Genomic DNA, 5,447 nt, shown 5'->3' on the forward strand with positions numbered 1-5,447 from the left:
TATTTGAGAAGGATAAGTTGTGTAATTCTTGCCAAGGGGGGAAGCAAGTTGCAAGCTCTCATCTATACAAGTCCATAATATCAACATCAAGACCCTTGTAGCTTCTACACATTGACCTCTTCGAACCAACTACCTACAAAAGTCTTGATACTAATCTCTATTGCCTTGTTATTGTTGATGATTATATAGAACACACTTAGACGTTCTTTTTAGATGACAAGAGTAAGACCATTGAAATCTTCAAGAAGTTTGCGAATAGGGCTCAAAATAAGCTTGAGGCCACAATTATGAAGATCTGGAGTGATAACAGGATGGAATTCAAGAACACTCAAGTTGAAGATTATTGTGATGATAGAGGTATCAAACATGAGTTTTCATCAACCTACACCCCTCAACAAAATAGCATGGTGGAGAGGAAGAACAAGATTTTGATCACTTTAGCAAGAGCAATGTTGGATGAGTATAGTATGCCAGAAAAGTTTTAGGTAAAAGTAATCAACACGACGTGTCATGCATTGAACCGATTGTACCTCCACCGACTCTTGAAGAAGACGCCATACGAGCTTCTCATTGAAAGGAAACCCAACATCTCCTACTTCCAGGTGTTCAAGTGTAAGTGCTTCATTTTCAAGAATACCTCTTCCACCTCTTCACATACAGCCATAGCCCATTGCCGTCGTAGCTCCGGTCGCTGCAGCCTCGCACTGCTCCTGCGCAGTGCCAATGCCGCTAGGTTTTCACCATCACTGCCCTCTTCTCCTCATCATGGTGAGCTCCAATATGAGACTTTGCTATTTGTGCTAATTTTCTTCAATACTAAGCTCTAATCCTTCAAATTCAATTCAAATTCATGCAGATTGATCAATTCTTGTGCCCTCGCTTTTAATCCGAAGCATGCTTGTGACGCCCCGGGTAATTAGATTACCCGAAACTCTGTGTTTCCACTGTACTTGTCCCATAATCAGTAGCAAATACACACGTTTACAACAGTGATATCACATCCATACATTTTACAAGGTGAAAATGTTTAATTGGATTAAATTTACAACATTATGACCAACTGGTCTACAATATAAAAGGATATGCAGCGGAAAAATACAATGAAATAGATTCAAATATCCAGCGGGTGTGCCTCAAACCCGCCCACAGGCAACCGACTGGGAGTTGAATCCTAGAAAGACCCGATATCATCGCCTCCATGATTTCCTGGCATTATTTCTGAATAAACGACTTTAGGAGGCAAGCTATATATATTGCAATGATACAATAATGCAGGTTGAATTGAAGGATGGCCAATATATCTAGTTTTGCATAAATGCATTGACAATTTGGAAAATACACAATATAATAGATTCGCAACGTAATTTAAACAGAGCAAAACGTAAATGATAGTGCAAATAAATAAATAACCACAGCTTCATGTCTACCACAGACCATGAAGATCAATTCTCCATCTAGACATACACAATACTTACACTAGTGCCTACAAGTGAAACCCGACATCCCAAAACAAATAATCTAAACCATGCATCCTTTCCTAAGGGGCTCTTGACCGCGAGCTCGGCTATTCGAATAGATTTATTACTCTGCAGAGTTTGTACACTTTACCCACACGACATGAACTTCCCTTTGGTGGTACCCGTCGATACCGTACACTCTGCACATTGGGTGTACATAGGGCGTCATGACAAAGCCGTTACACCGATTAATCCTAACCCTTGCTCCTCCCAATTAATATTATTCCCTCCAACTAAGTACCCCAGAGGCGGTCCCACTAGTCCATAGGGTATTAATCGTTATGTCGGTAAACTTTGATCCCACGCGTATAGCCATGGGAGTCCCTTCGGATACACCCACCTCGTGGATTACCCGCACATACACACCAAACTCCAAGAAGCAAAGGTAGAATTATTCGGGTTAATAAGCTAGAGCCGTCATCCATACCGGCACATGTGGTTGTACTGTTTCCCTTAGTTCCGAGTACAAGGTACCGGTCCTCATACAACACGAGCAGGTCTCCACCTATACACTCTTCTGTGAGACGACGCTCACCTTCTGACACACATTGACATAAACCTGCCCGAATCTGAACAACTCAAGTTTATCGAAACAAAGACTTAACTATTTTAACAAATTTTTTCATATCCCAAGTGATAGTATGACAACCAAATAAATTACCATAGACAGCAAAGCTAAGCATTTCTATCACATCTTAGTCCGGTTCTACCCAAGTGACATTATCATGTCAACCCAAAGCCTAAATTAACAATGGTAAGGTTAACAAGTTCAAGGAGAGTTGACATATTGATTCAATTAGATCATGACTACCATCCCAAATAGCAGTTTTATAAAACATCTACGCATACATAGTAAATTTTCATAATCAATGCATAAAGTAAATTTAAACACTGGGTCCAAAATGGTCAAGGGATTGCTTGCCTCTCACCTTTGTGATATTTCTGATCTCTGTCATCCAATTCGTTGATCGCACTTATGTACACGCCAAATACTCGATCGATAAACACCAAAAGATGTAAATAAATTCATCCAAGAAAATCCACAGCAACGAACACAAAATATTTCTGCATGAAAATAAAGAACATGATTTTAGATGAATTTTGCAATAAGAATCGTGTTAATCGGAGTATGAGTGAAATGTATTTTTCTTGTGTAAAGTTACACCAACAAAGATTTTTAGAAGTTAACAATGTGAGATCAAAACATGTGCTAAAATAATGGCCAAACTCATCTAACATGCTGGACAATATTTTTCTTATAAAGTACACTATTTATACATATCATTAGAAATGGATTCAGACTTTAGAAATTCCATGATTAAATAGCGAATTAAACAAGATTGATCACATTTAAATCATCACAAAACTTAATCTGAACTTTTCATGAAAACTTGCATTTTTATACTTTAGTCCTTGACAGGATAAAGCTAATAAAAGCGGTTTCACATTTTTAGGATATTGTATTAATTAACTGTAATTTAAATAAGTTGAAACACATTCAATTAATTAATTAATTTTCAGAAAGTATTGCATGAGTTCTATCATTTTTAACATGTAGACTACAACAAAACAAAACTAACAAACTTGGTTTCATATTTTTCGGAGTTGTATTTATTTTACTACAAATTATACAAGTGTTAGTCATTTTGAGCAAAGAATGAACAGTACTATAGAGGCTAGACGGGAGCCGTGGTTAGACCGTGAGGCTTGCTGGAGGCAACGCAGGCGGCGGTTCCGGCGACGGCTCGGCCAACGGAGGGTATCAAGATGTGCAGTGCGCCATGGGGATCCTCGCGAAGTGAGACAAGTGACACGCACGGCTCGGAGGTGGCCGGAGCAAGCTCGACGGCGGCAATGGCGACGGCAGCACGCGGCGTGAAGTCTGCATGAAGCATGCAAGTCAGTGCACTCGTGTGTGGTTGTGGTGCTCAGACCTGCTAGCTAGTGTGCGAGAAAGGTTCTGGGATACGAAGGAAGCTCACCATGCGACTGGTTGCGGCGTCGAGGTTCCGAAGTTTAGCTGCAGGAGGCGGCGGTTGCACGCCGGCGACGGTGGAAAAAGACAGCGGCTCGGCCAACTGAGAGCACCCTCAGCTACGCCTCACGATGAGGAACAACCACAGGTAGGTACTGACCGACGGGCTCGGCCGGGGCACAGCCGGCGGCGGGGAAGGCGGCACGACGACGCGTGGTTCTCGGTGAGCATCGCGCCGGCGACGGGCCGGGGCGAAGGGGGTGCGCGCTTTACGTCCAGTGGATCACGGTGGAGCTCTCAATGGTGCAAGTTGGCTTGGAGAAGCTGTGGAGTAGCCGGTCGTCGATGAAGTGCTTCGGTGGTGGCCACGGTGACCGGCGGAGGCAAAAACGGCCATGGCGGCGCGTGCAGCTGCGGATTCGCGGCGAGGATCAGTCAAGGAGGGGCACAAGGCATTGAAGAAGTCATGACCAGGAGGAATCGACGTGGACTCACCGGAGGAGAAAGAATCATGGCGGCGGTGTGCATCATCCTTTGGCCGGAACTGAAACATGCCATGCGAGTGCGTGTGAGATCGCGGACGAGGGAGCTGACGAGGAGCTCCTGGGTCGACGGAGGGGCTCCAGGGGGTGCTCACTGCAGCAGCTCGGCGGCAGCGACTGAGCAAGGCAATAGCGAGCTTGACTTGCTGCGGCTGCTGCTCATGTGCGTGAGTGGAAGAGAGAGCGAGACAGAGGAGAAGCGTGTGCTGCTAGCTACTTGCGACCGGGTTAACAGCGAGAGGATGAGGCCGCGGTGCACGTGCGTGAGGGGATGAGCCAAGACACAGAGGGGAGATAAGGATGAGGAGGACAGGCGCATGGGAGACGGCATGGTCACGGTCCTTGGCTGAGACGAGCACAGGAGGGGAAGAGAGCAAGGCGTGGCGCTCGTCCTTGGCTGACAGCGAGCTCAGGAGCGGCATGGCGAGGAGAACACAGCCGAAGCTTCCCGAGCGTGGCTGTTGGTTGATTTGAACTGGGTCAAAAGAGAGGAAATGGGCTAGGAAGAGAGAACGTGACTCTCAAGGTACGCATCTATTTTTAGCTAATAAAACTTTGATTTTTGAAATCTATCCAGATGCGCTCAAAAAAATCTACCAAAATTTACCAAAATACTGCAGACCATAAGATATATCTGGTTAAATTTTTATAACTTTTGGCTAAGCCATTTTTTCTCAAAATTCAAAACAAGATGCTATACATATAAAACATGATTTATGATGCACAGAAAAACTCAAGAAAAATAAAAGAAACAAAATCTCATAAATACATTAACACCAAACAAATCAACCATCACAAATTGAACACACCAGATAAATTCTAAAATAATCAAATTTATACTCTAAAATTTTAAAGAAACTCGATCTCTTGGAAATTAAACCCGTAGTCTCGCATTAACAACAATTAATTATCTAAAAAATTACAGCTTATGATTTTGGGATGTTACAATGCTCATCAATCTATGTGTCAATTCCATGCCTTAGGAACCTTTTTTTGGATAATTAATGTCAAATCTTTCAAACCTGAAGCTCTCTCTCACACCTCTCTTTAGTCCTATATCCTTCTTCCATTCTCGCATATGGACCGTGAGAAACATGACAAGGGCAAGGTAATCAAAGTCCCTAAGAGGAAGAGAACAAAGGAGCAGCAAAAGGAATGGGATCGAGCTGAGGCAACTGCAGATGCTCCTATCACTCAGAGCGGTCGTGGCATTCGCATAAGAGGTGACAATACTCCCTCTTGTCAGTCCACTCGCACTCGCTCTATTGCGGGATTGGGCTCGACACCTTTCGACCAATCAGGAAGCTGGAAGAGGGCTCATCAGGAGTCCGAGTCAGAGGAAGAGGAGTAGGCTCAGGGGGAGCAGCCAGAGCAGCAGCCACAGGCATTGGTTGAGGTTATACTGCATGACTT

The 5,447-nt window shown here is 43.8% G+C and overlaps 1 long non-coding RNA gene across 1 annotated transcript; it reads right to left on the reverse strand.

The window, feature by feature from the left end:
* Positions 1 to 1,008: 1,008 nt before the first annotated feature.
* Positions 1,009 to 4,364, reverse strand: LOC133918782 (uncharacterized). The gene is made up of 5 exons (XR_009909838.1): positions 3,988 to 4,364; positions 3,500 to 3,903; positions 3,217 to 3,399; positions 2,447 to 2,582; positions 1,009 to 1,218 (listed from the first exon to the last, which is right to left on the reverse strand). It is a non-coding gene; the product is annotated as an uncharacterized LOC133918782 (long non-coding RNA).
* Positions 4,365 to 5,447: the final 1,083 nt, after the last annotated feature.

The sequence above is a fragment of the Phragmites australis genome, chromosome 5, assembly GCF_958298935.1.
Source record: "Phragmites australis chromosome 5, lpPhrAust1.1, whole genome shotgun sequence".
Classification (NCBI taxonomy): Eukaryota; Viridiplantae; Streptophyta; class Magnoliopsida; order Poales; family Poaceae; genus Phragmites; species Phragmites australis.